The following is a 13,803-nucleotide window of genomic DNA, read 5'->3' on the forward strand; positions in this document are numbered from 1 at the left end:
GGGACAACAAGGATGTATAAGGCCTGCAACTTTATTCTGATTTATATCAATGTTCTAAATTCTGACACAGTGAACTCTTCAGATTTATAAATTATATCAAAATAAGAGTAGTAACTAACACTAGAAATAGCAAAACAAAATCAGAAAAGCTAATTCCATGAGCAAGTTCCTAGCAGATAACATTTAATGTACAGTACTGTATATACAGTAAATACAGGTTGCACTAATGTATAAAATGTAAAACACTCATGTAGGATGTAGGATGTAGGATATACCTACAGCTCAGATAAAAAAATGCTAAGAAAATTATTAATGTTTTTTTTTTGTTTTCACCACATTTTTCTCCTCTAGACAATTTGGGGGAAGCAATAAAAGGGCAAAAAATAATTTAAGATCTCATGTCATTAGAAGTGTAACTGATTGCATAAGTATTCACTCCCCTTACTGTAAGTCAATACTTGGTAGAGGTACAGTATTTTTGGCAGAAATTACAACCATAAGCCTTCTAGGATAAGTCTCTACCACCTTTGTCCAGACATCTGCTGTTTATGCTCATTCATCTTTGCAAAATTGCTCAAACCTTTTCAGGATGAATGAGGACATTGGTGAACAGCAATTTTCAACTCTACCACATATTCTTAACTGGAGTGAAGTTTTTAAGGCTTTGGCTGTATGTTTTGAGTCTTTGTCATGCTAGAAGATAAATCTCCAAAGTCCAAGGTCTCTTGCAGACTGCAACAGGTTTATCTCCAGGATTTCTCTGTAATTTTTACCTTCTGTCTTCATGTCTCCCAGGACCCAATGCACTGAATTACCATAGCATGATACTGCCACCATTGTTCTTCAAAGCAAGGATGGTGTTCTTAAAATATCGTTATACAGTACTTGTGCCAATTAGAGGTTATAGCCTTAGCATTGAGGCCAAAAAAATCAGTTTTGATCCCATTGCATTATAGAATCCTCTTCCATTTGGTCTCAGAGTTTTCCACATGCCGTTTGGGAAACTGTAGTTGAGGTGTGATGTGTGTTTTTTACAACTTATTTGGATATTCTCCCACGAAGCCCAGATTTGTGAGGCGCTTGCGCCTATGTTTGCTGTTTGCACAGCTCCTCCCACTCAGCCATGGAAGACTTTAATTCATTTAGAGCTGTCATAGTCTTCTTGGTGGCTTTCCTAATTAGTGCCCTTCTTACCAGGATACTCAGTTTTTGAGGACTCTCTGTCCCGCACAAATTTACAGTGGTGCCATATTTACTCAGTTTATTTATAATACTTTACTGTTCTTCAGAGGATATTGAATGCCTTGGAAATGTTCTTATACTCTAGTCCTGGTTGGTGCTTTTCAAAAAATCTGTCCTGGACATGCTTTAAATGTTTCTTTGTCTTCATGATGTAGTTTCTGTTGCGAGTTGTACTGTACTAATGAACTGTGGGACCTCCCAGAGAGGTGTATTTAACCTCTGCTTATGTAAAACACCTTAATTGCTGATAGGTGGACTCCATTAACGTAATTATGTGACTTCTAGATCATCCCAAAGTGCAAGTACATCCACATTGCACCCGGGGCCTTTTACCAGTGTCCAGTGGATGCTGCCAAAAGATCCCTTTAGGTTTCCACACTGTGACAGGAGCTGTAGGCTCTCTCACACAGTAAAGCAATCCATCTATTTGCCCCCCTCCCACCTCTGTTGTTGAGGTGAGGGTTGAAATGATTTCTCATACCAAAGAAAGATGGCTCTGTATGGCTTACTCTGATCTACTCCTATAAATCCCTTATTGTGGTCATATAAGTTCCACATACAGTACATACCATTCACCAGGAACTCCAGACTGCTCATCCCCATAATTGTTTTTCAATCATAGGATTAAGGGGTGCTAAATTTTATATTCAAATAGTAGGGTAAGTCTTGTGTCTTAGTTCTTACAATGAAATGCAGTAAACTGAGAGAACAGCACCTTGGCCCTGATACAAGTTTTGTCTTTTGTGGAGTACACCTCGACAAAATCTGTACAAAATAATGTACTTTGACATTACAAAATCTAAGGCTTTTTTCCCTCTTTTATTTTCAGCACTATAAGTAATTTTCAGCGTTACTTTGTAATGTTTAATTGAAAAAATGTGCCAAAACAAAAACACATTACAGAACAACTTTACTGTATTTTTTAAAAAAATGCCAGATAAATTATATAGAAAGTAGTCTGTAAAACTGTAGATTAACCAGACATATGAAACAAGATATAAATTGGGGTGGTTCATCTCTAGTCTCTGAGGCCTGGTGTGTCTGCAGGTATATATTTTAACTCTGATGCCTTAAATCAGTTTGTTATTAGCTTTTAACTCCACAAATCAGTTTTTTTATTAGGTTAGTTCAAATGTGCACAATTTCAATCCTTGAGGTCCAGAATCCAGCAGGTTTTTCATGTCTTTTTAAATCAGCAACAGCAGATGACCTTTGAAAAGTGTTAAATTGATCCAGTGAAGCTAATGATTCACTAAATTAGGCAATTAAGAACAGAGCTGGAATGAAAGCCCACAGACACTGAAGTCCTCTAGGACAAAAGTTGTGCACTACTGGCTTAATGGCACCAATTTACTAACTTAGTCCTGCATTTCAGGTGCTGCTGCTATGAAGAGACCTAGAAAAATGGCAGACACATGGCCCTCCAGGACCTGAGTTGGACCACTCTGATCTAAATCAAAAGTGAGACATAATGTGAATTATATAAATGAATAGGTATGCACTGTATGATTTTAGTTTTCGCAAGTCGATGAATTTTCCACATCTAAATTCTTTTTCTGATACTAAAAACACATGCTTGGTAAATGTGTATACAATAGCACACTGTATTCATATACGGTATGTCTCTTGTCTCTTCAGATGCATATGACTTCTCACATCGACCACTAAAAGTACCTTCTGTGTTTTCTCGCAGGATTTTTAAAACATTGTGACGTTATTTATGCAATTTGGGCTTGAAAACAAATGGAAGGTTCCATCCTTGTCACAACAGTACACAGTTAAAGTTCAGTTACTCCAGCTAGTGCATAATATTTATGAATCGTGTACTTTTTCTTTTGTTGTATTTTTATGAAGCCTATTCAACATCTTTTGTTTCCATTTCCATTTGTATTTTTTTCCATTAATTATCACTCATATGCTGTATTTGTTTTCAAAAGTTATTAATGATTATATTGTAAACTGTACATAGGCTGAACATTAAAAAACTGGGAAGTAGAGGCCTCCACCATTCTGTAACTGCAGTCTCAGATCAGAGGTCAGATACTCCGAAATCCAGCTTCTAAAGTAGCCAAGAAGAAAGGTCAAGTGAGTTCCAGAGCTTCTGTCATGAATCGCTCCCACACAGGCAAGCGCTTCCGCATTCCCACGAGCTCTTCTAGTCCCAAACGTGCACGCACCAATCTTTCCTCTATTTAAACCCTCACCAGACCTCTTTCAGTGCTCACGATTGAGATCTTCTCCCTGAGCTTCGTTACTAGTTTTCATTCTGCCATACTACTGTTTGAATCCTGGATCTTGACCCTGCTGTTCTTCAACTACGCCTTTGCCTACCGACTTAGTACCTATGCACCTACAACACTCTCTTGGATTTTGGACCCTGCTTTTCTTCCTTGACGATGCCTTCGCCTCCAGACTCTGTAACGACGCTCCCACAACACCTTCCTGGATCCTGAACCCTGCCTGCTTCCTCGACTACGCCTTGGTCTCCAGATTCAGTACCGACACTCCTACAACGCCTTCCCGGATCCTGAACCCTGCCTGCTTCCTCGACTACGCCTTAGTCTCCAGATTCTGTACCGACGCACCTGATACGCCTACCTGGATTTTGGTTTCTGCTACTTCTCCGACTATGCCTTTGTCTATAGTTTATCCTTCCGAAGAGCTCTGCGTAGGATCCCTATCCTCCGCAGTCAGCCCCTCCGTGACAGCTTCAGAGCAAGAAGCTCTGCAAACTGTCTACAGTGCAAGTAGACAGGTAGAAACAAGAGACACGGTAGAGATTTTTAATGTAGGTTAGCAGCTTAAGTATTGGGACATTGAGAAGGTCTGAAGAGTTTTGTTGGTGCTAAAAGACACATGGTAGTTTTCTGTTCTGTTTTTCTATCATCACTATAAATAAAAACTATTTTACTGCCATCTGTGTGTGTGTGTGTGACTGGAACCCAACACCTGCCTTTTAAAAGATTCTGTTTCACTCACCATTAGCATATTGATGGAACTATTGATGCATGCATGTGATTAGCCTCCATACAGAGGAGTTGTTTAGGTTGTTCTGCTACTATTTCTGTATGGCCTCAGCAGTCTGGCAAAGTTTGCTTGGTTGACATTGTCTTCTAGTGTGATGGCACTGGAGAGTTGGATTCATGGATGTTATGCTGGATTCACTCAGGAAAAGCTGAGTATTTCTTTAAATCAAACTGTTGTAAACCTAAAACTGTGTGGTTTTGAATTGTTCTACAGGAATATTAACACTTTCACAATTGACAGTTTTCAGAGAAAATGTTACTTGGACCTTGGATATATTTTGCTCAGGAGTAATGTTCTCAGTTTGAAGCAAAGGCATTCAAGGAGATTCCTCCCTAAATCATTTTCTACACCACTATTTGTGCAACAGTGTAACAGTCAATATAATGCTCATCATTAAATCTCATTTGTCTTCCATGAGGTCTGCCAAGGTCAGAACATAATTTATCAATGAATAAAGAACTCCACTACTCCTTCCACTACCACCTGAAATATTCTCTGATCCAGAGGAAGATAATGATTGGGTCTCTCAGCTGATAATGTTACTCCCAAATGGCCTTTGCAGATCATACCAGTGAACTACTGCCTTTCTGCTGTGTGTGATATTTCATCAAAAGTTTAATGACTGATAGAGATACAGTAATGCACGTGTATCACACAAAAGTTAAAGTCCTGGGTCACTGTGATAATGCCTTTGCCTCCAGGACATAGCCTGTTCCTCACATAGCTAATTTCCTGGATTCTTTAGACTAGTCTTCTGATTGCAGCAAAGCATCTCATTCATTGGGCAGCTCGTTTCATACAGTACAACTGCTGCTTTTAATGTCAAATGTCAAAAGCATCTTCATTATGTAAGCAGGACATGGTCATATCTTTCACTGATCTTCGATAATTAAAATAAAATCTTTTGAATGTCTGTTTATAATTATATGTAAAAGAGATTCATTGCTTAATTTGACAGATTAAATCAACTACCAAACAACATATTGAGAGTAGTTGTCTTCAAACAGATTTTGTGTTTACAGTTTGGAAAAGAAATGTAAGGAAAAATTCATATACTACTGATGCATGAATGGATTTGAATAAATCAGCTCAAAAACACCTACACATACTAGTAATTATTTTCTTGAAACACCCATATGAAATAATTAAATATTTAGAGATAAATTTGAACTTGACATTATACCATATTGTCACATATTCATTACACATTATTAATTGATGTTCAGACTCTCCAGTTAGGTTACAGAATTAATGTGAAATTTACATTTTACACAGTATAAAATATATTGTGACTGAGTGAGATATTAGTAGATAATTCAGTATTGTTTATATTCAATAGATTTTCCTTAATACTGTAATAGTTTCGGGTTTGGTGAGGACGTACTCAGTGACACTTGTGGAGTAAAGAAAACAGCGCTTTTATTGAACTTTGGTACACCCAGCACAGCACTCCTGCGCCCGCGCGCCAGCAGAGCAAAACACAGACTGAAAATGAGAGAGAACAAGCAAGTGCCAGAGAGATAGCAACACACTGGGGTCTAACTGGCAATTGGATACAAGTATAACAGGGGTGCGAAACCAGGGAACTATTTACAAGAATGCGGGTGATCTCATCACACTGTACGCTCGTTTCGCAGTGGGTCAGCTGCACTGGTCAGCGGCTTTCCTCGTCCCCGCCCTGACCACTACTACTCCCGTCCTGTCCCTCGCCGCATACCCCAGCCTGGCGCTCTTCGGCCGCAGCGCCAGGCGAATGTGCTACAATACCTTAAGAGTTTTTAAAACCTATGCCATCTTCACTTCAAACAGCATGTCCTGTCTTGAATAACAAATAAGGGCCAACTTCCAAAAACATACATGATCTTCCTTCACTTTTTTTAGTTATTTCTATTAGAGGTCTTTAGCTGTAGATGGTAAAGACCTGCCCCTGAAGCCTTCTTCGAGGACTGTTAAAGTGTTAAGAGCCATTTCTCATAAAAACAGACAATGCTGTTGCCAGACTGCACTTAGCACAAGGATTGAATGTTAAATATAAAAGTAGCACTGAAATTAAGAGTAATTAAAAGTAATTTAATCTCTTAGGTAATGACTGTGTTAGACCACACCAGTTAAAGATTCTAATTTTCGTGTTATTTTCTTCTTCGAGAGATGTTATATGGTGTCTGCCATCTGTCTGGTTTGAATTATATGTACAGACAGAACCATTAGCATCATCTTAAAAGGAATAGAGGGAACAATTCACTATCCCATGAGTGTCTTTACAAATAAGTCAAAGTGGAGGTCACAACAGTTTAATATGAATTTAAATATTTTATTCTATGAAACAGATGTTTTATAACAGTGAAACCTCCTTGTCTGCATTCAATACAACAATCATGTAAAATAATTTAAATTAATCATAAGTGTGCAAAATATTTTATAAACTTTTCAGAGTTTTAAGGTGTTCGCTGCATTAAGCATACTTTTCTCTTTTTTCCTGTGATCTCAGATGTCACATCCCAAAACACTGCTTAAGATTGGTCATTCTGGCAGTATAATAAAAATAAACCCCCCTTTTCAAAATGAAATCAATATGCTCTCACATTTTTTTATTAAATTGAATCTTTAATATTTTCTTGCAAAAAAGCACCATTGTTTCTTTAATAAAATAATGTAGATTGAATTTAGAATTAATTACTGTATGAACTAATTTGATGTTTTGTATTTCCAGATCCACCACAAAGCAGCAGCAAAATAACATGGTGAGAAATGTGAAGACAAAACTGTGTACTGTAAGCCAATTTCTTGGTTTTCTTTTTTGGAACGTAAATATCTTCATAAAACTGATGTTTTACTTGTAAAAAGAGTCTGACTGAATTTAAAAGTGAAATTGAAAAGTGAAAAGCTTCGGAATTATGAAAGAGACACCACAGTATCCGCTTGGATTTAATTTTACTTTTATTTGCTTAGTAAACCTACTGAACTGTTTCTATTACCTAACACTGTTTGAATTAAAAAATGTTGTCACCTAATCCACATGATTGTTGTGGATTAAAAGAAGCAGTAATTGTCATGCAATCACTGTGACCTGGGAGCTTCATCTCTTTCCCTGACCTGAAACATTAGCATTTTAGCTTTCTAATTGTAGATTCCCATTTTTTATGGACCAACTGTGATCTCTGCAGCTGACTCATCTGAAGCTAAGGTAAATGTATAGAGATCAAGGAGCAGAAATTGGAGCTGAAATCATAATCAGGAGCTAATGTTGGCAGGCTAAAATACTTCAAATGCCATATCAGTGACCTAGAGTTAGAGCTCCTATTGCTCCCACCATTTTGTAATCCACCTTGTATTTTTCTAATTGTATTTGTGATCCAATCTGAGATCATTAGGGCGCAGGTCCACAAGTATGTCTAGCTCGAGGATGCAGAATATGTACAGAATGACTCTACTCCCCTTGTTTTACCAATTATGAAGGACCTGGAAATATTCAGTTCTCCTGAACTAATTAAAGTGACTGCTGCACACTCAAAGCAACAGCAAGCTCAGCTTCTAAAAACAGAAAAGGGAGCAGCAACCTCACTGATTTTTGCAATATATGTGGACTTAAACCTTCAGATGTCAACCATACAGCAATCGATTTTACAGCTGGACTTGGTTTTGGGTAAACAGTGGGAACATAAACTGGTTCTGAATAGAGAAAAACTGGGGAGTCTGACATTATCCACATAATTGCTCTGACAGAGTGAAGTGAACAAAACAATCCAGTAAGATTTTTTAAATAAACGTGTTTCCTAATATGGCATAGATGGACGGGGATGTGAAGACTGTATTCAAAATCAATAGGAAATCTCTGTCATAGAGGTTGCAACAAGCACAAAGCATTTGTTTGAAAATAATTGTTTGTGAAAATTGATTATTTAAAAATGTCTTCAGTAACTATAACCCATCAACTGCCCAGTGGACATGGAATTTCCACTGGTCACTGTTGAAGTCAAGGTAGACTCTGACTTGAAGAGATGGGACTTCAGACTCAAAAAATGATTGCATTTCCTGACTTGAATTATAGTTATGTGATTTTTTCTTCTCTCTGTGGTAAAAAGGAATAATCTAATCTCTGTCCATCCATTTCCTAAACTGCTTTAGCCAATACAGGGTTGCAGGGAACACTGGTGCCTAACCTGGCAAGGCATGGGTGCAAGACAAATACACTCTGGATGGGACAGCAGTCAATCACAGGTTACTGTACATAAAAACACAAATACACATACACTGACACTAAGCACAATTTGAACAGAAGCCAAATAACCTACCAGAATGTTTTTGGACTGTGGAAGGAAACCAGAGCTCCCAGAGGAAACCCACGTAAACATTGTGAGAACATATACAGTATACTCCATGCAGATGACACCCTAGGAATTGAACTCAGGGTTCACTACCACTGTTCCCCTATGCCTTCCAGATTGTAAAATCATATTCTTGAAATTCATATGGAAAGAAAGGTCAGACTATCGAAGAGCTGTGAGTGTACAAATTTTCCATTCTGCGAGATGAAAGATTTGTGTGGAGCTTTGCTATGCCAAACCTAAAAATGTTATGTCAACAAGCACTGAACATTGTCTGTTTAATCCTTACCTTCTTGTATCTTATTGTTCATGTGAACAAGCTCGAATCTCTACCAACAGATTTCGAGATTTATTTTTGCCCTTAGATACTTAAGACACTGTAAATAGAATTTTGAACCTATAATTATTGTACAGCTTGGCAGTTAACAGAAAGCTTCTCCTATTTTCCATAATCAGAAATAAATTTATTTTGAAATAAATAAATTTCTAAATTTATTTTCTCTACCCTACTTTGAAGAAATAAGGGGATTCTAATTTTAGGAGTCCATAATTAGGATAGTTCCCAGACTTAAGAACTATGTGAGCTACAGTACATAACCTCATTTTCTTCCTTATTTTACCACTTCGTAATTTGAGGACATCCATAGTGTCCTCAGAAAAATGAGGTTGTTTACACACCCAGTGCATAATTTCAGGGAAAAAACAAAGGGCTTGACTTTCTCTGTTTAGGTCTCTTCTGTTAGAGGTTTCTTGCCAGTCTTTGACAACTGTGTGTTTTTTTAGTAGTGATTTGAGTGTTCATAGATGAACACTTTTTTGAAAAATTTAATTTCCAAAACTGAATGAAATACTTAAATGGTGTGGACGCAGGTCTATTATTGTACCTCCAAGTAGACATTATCACATCAGGTTTACAGTATCACTAGTCACTTGTACAGTATACTCTCTATCCATCAGGTGTTACAGTGTTCTCATGTGGCGGTTTTGGAAACAGGTTAAAAGTTTCATTACTCGTCTAGAATGATATTCCTTGTTCTCACATAGTACTTTCATTAAATGATAACTCTAATCTTGCCTCTTGTAGCAGAAATGGATTTAATCACCTGGTTTAACAACAGCATCTGTATTCCCCCCTCTGGCATAATTCGATCCTAGATTATCATGATATTTCTTATATGGAGCTCTTTACTGTGCACATCCCATGTCCTGGAGATAGAATCATGGGAACATACAGTGCCACTGTCAATGTAGTCAAAGCCTTATTTGACAATATTTCCAGTAAATGATCTAATTTCATTTTTGGATCCTTTATAGCACACAGATGAGGGGGTATGACTGATGATGCGGTTAAGGGAGAAGGTGTTGTAATGTTATGCTATTTTGTTCTTATTTGCTTTAGGTAAAAGTTTATAAAGCAATTTCACGAAGAAAATAGAATGCTTATGTTTTGATCCATGGGAAAAACAGTATAGCCCATAACCTTCAGTAAATGTATAACCACTATTTTAATGCTTCAATACATGTTCAGTCACCTAGGTCAGCTGCTATTGTAATACATTACATGTTGATACATCTATAAATGTAATAGTCGAGCACAATGTAGTATATGTGAATGTCTATTTTTGTCTTTGGACTCCATATATAAAAATAAAAGTAAAACAAACCACTTTTTCCTCATGGGTGTGCTTATACTGATGTAGAAATATTTTCCATATCATCTGATCTACTGAAAACATGATTGAGTTAAAGACAGTGATGAAAGCTTTATAATTAGCAAATGAACATGCTTTAAGTTATGTTTCTACAACATTTTCAATTACAAAAAGAAAACTATTATATAGATATTTTATATATATATAAAAAACAGTTTTTAAAATATATTATTAAAATTGAACAATACATTTGTTACACATCGCTGTTTTGCCACCATAAAATTACAGTTAAAAACTGGATTTCTATATCTCTAGCAATGTTGTGGAATAAATTCTGTGACAGTTCTATCAACATACTGTATCAATAACTAAATGTGATGTGGAAATGTGCATACTGTATATCATCTATAATTGTATGATGAGGGATGTTTTTGAAAACCAAAATATTTACTCATATGGCCACAGGAATTTTTCATTGTACTCAACCTTGTAGATATGTATCAATCAGTACAGTGCACCTCAGGAGTTTAACTGCCTGAAATATCTGAACTTAATATGCTATTAACATGCCTCATAAGTTTCTAAAATTGTCCTCACTTCCCCTATTAAATGCACACACCTCAAACATAATTTAATATCCCTTGATAAGCTTTTAAGAGTTAATGAAACAAGGTCATAGCTAATGTATTTCAGTTAAATTACAATGTCTCATAGTCATTTAATTTTCTGCTTTGTCATGTAAGCCCTATATGACACATGGGAAGATGTTCCAGCCATGCCTTGGCAACATTAAATGTTTATTATCTCATCTTTGATAGTGTTTTCAAGCACCAGGATTAAATGTTGTCTTTTTGGTTAGACATTACAAAAATTCAAACGCCACTTCTGATCCTTGACAAATGGTCAACAAAACAAAAAACTTGACTTCCATGCAAATGCAGTAATAAGGCAGATACTGTAAGTGTGGTCATCATTTGTCATTTGTGGACTTTTCTCATCTTATTTACGATATCTTTTGCAAAGACAATCCAGTATTATTATAATTAGGATTATAGGAATAAAAATAAAATCATTCTGCCCATCTTGTTAATTTAGTAGTTTTGCAGATAAGCAAACCTAAAATTGTATCTAGCCAATTCTTTAAAAAGCCAAATGCTTAGGCCCCAACCACCAAACTAGGAAGCCTGTCCAGATAACCAACTTTATTTTGTAACAAAGCTTTTCCTATTCTCTGATCTAAATATCTCTGATCCAAACACTACTAGTTTGACCTACCTACAGTACAGTATACCCCTTAGGATTTTTGGTACAATACTTGGATCAAATCTCCTTTCAATCTTTTTTGTTCTACTGTATACTGTATACTGCAGAGATTTAACCTTCTTAAATTACAATCCTCTGAGACTATATATATATATCTTTTTCATAGTATGGCTAAAAATATTTAAAACGAGGTTTTACTGGTGTATAGTAAAGCTTAAGCATAACTTTCCTGGATTCCAATGTTTTTCTGTGTAGCTAACCATTTCATTCACTTTTTACTGCTTTCCCAAATTGTCTTGATGATGTCTTCACATTTTTAATACAAATACTTCTAATTTAGATCTACTATTTACAAAACCTAATCTGCAAAAGAAGTTGGACTCATTGTTCCATGACTTCCTGGTTCAGTTCTGTCTCCTATTTAATGAATTGATGTGAATTTGCAGTTCTTCATTCAATGTGTTCTGTTCCCATTCTAAGTAAGAGTTCACATATCCTACCTAGGAGGCTATGAATAGCATATTTCATTTAATTGTGTTTGACAGGAACAATATCACCAGGACATTTTAGGTTCGGAAAAAGGCTCCACAGCTGAAAAGTTGTGTCTCTTACTATTTTAATATAGCATCCTGAGATATCACATCACAGTATGATATCCTCTTGGACTTCTGGCTTTCCACTTAGAAGTACTACTTCATATGTTGTAAATTTATTTCAATGAATCTGTATTTTTGCTTCATAGTCTCACTATTTTGATTTCACCAGTTAATAATCAATCTAGTTTGCTAACATAATCCCTGAACCAGCACAGGGGAAAAAAGAATTTGTCTATATCTTCTTTCCCCACCTGTTCACCATTGAGAGTTACAGTAATACTGATTGAAATATGTAGCATTCCTTCATTTGCAACAAGTTCACAGGCAAATGACAAATGTCAGAGGCTTCTGTAATGCTTCAAATCAAGGATACCCTGGGTAAATCAAGCCCAGTCAGTGCAGGAGTTACCTGACAAACTCTGGACTGCAGTGAGCTAGATAATGAGAAAAATTGATGATATGGTCTATACAGCTTAGCCTGGACTCTCAGTAAGTGCCTTTGCTTACTGGTTACATTGGTTGACATACTCTGGAACCACTACAGTACCTGTAGTATTTTTGAAGTATATACTGAACTTACACTGTATACCTGTTGAGGGGGAGGTAATTACACTACTTTTTAAAACTCTACAAGTTTCACATACATAAATCTTTATCCACTTCTGCTTTTTGAATAGATAAATACTGTAGTTTTAGGTGTACTGTGAACATTTTAACATTTATTCCACATTACGCTACTCTGCTTTCTTATTGAAAAATTCTTATTTTGAGCAACACCTTATTTCTTTCTAGAGACAAAAACCACTAGAAAGAATGGCATTATCTGCTTTTAAAATACTCCATTCGTCATTTATGTGTTTATACACTTTTCCAAATAGTCTCAGACAAGCTTCCTTGCATACCACTTATTTATTTAGTAAATTAAAATTGCATGTTGCTGTTATTGAAGTATGCTATTTAATATTGCATAGTTATGGATTACTGTTGCAACATAATGGCTTCTTGCTGTGAACATTACCTCTTATACACTTCCTTTGGTATAATGCTTCTTGTGTTATTGCTTAGAGAATCCCCTGCCAGCAAAGGGAATTATTTTCTCTCAGAACCTGGAGAGTTTAAAGAGTAAAAATGAACTCGTGCAAAAAAGGTTTCAGTGTTTCTATTATAAATTTAGCATATTTCTTTAAGGATTAAAAACTAAGCAGTTCAGGGATGCAGATTTGGTGGATAGCCAGTTTTCAGCTTTGCTTCTAGCTCAGTGCCTCACCACCACACCTACAGTTGGTACAAACTAGAGTATATTGCCAGCAGCCATATCACCCTGCAACTCACAACTGGCAACCCAGTGAAGCTCAGCAGGTGTAAGCCTGGTGAGTACCTGGATTGGAGACCTCCTGGGAAAAACTAAGGTTACTGCTGGAAGAGGTGTAAGTGGGGCCAGCAGGGGGCGCTCACCTTGCGGTCCATGTGGGTCCTAATGCCCCAGTATAGTGACGGGGACACTATACTGTAAACAGGCGCCTTCCTTTGGATGAGACGTAAAACCGAGGTCCTGACTCTCTGTGGTCATTAAAAATCCCAGGGCGTTTCTCGAAAACAGTAGGGGTGTAACCCCGGTGTCCTGGCCAAATTTCCCATTGGCCCTTACCAATCATGGCCTCCTAATAATCCCCCTCTATGAGAGGGATCCTTCCCACT

This window comes from Atractosteus spatula, chromosome 3 (assembly GCF_055471065.1).
Source record: "Atractosteus spatula isolate fAtrSpa1 chromosome 3, fAtrSpa1.hap1, whole genome shotgun sequence".
Classification (NCBI taxonomy): Eukaryota; Metazoa; Chordata; class Actinopteri; order Semionotiformes; family Lepisosteidae; genus Atractosteus; species Atractosteus spatula.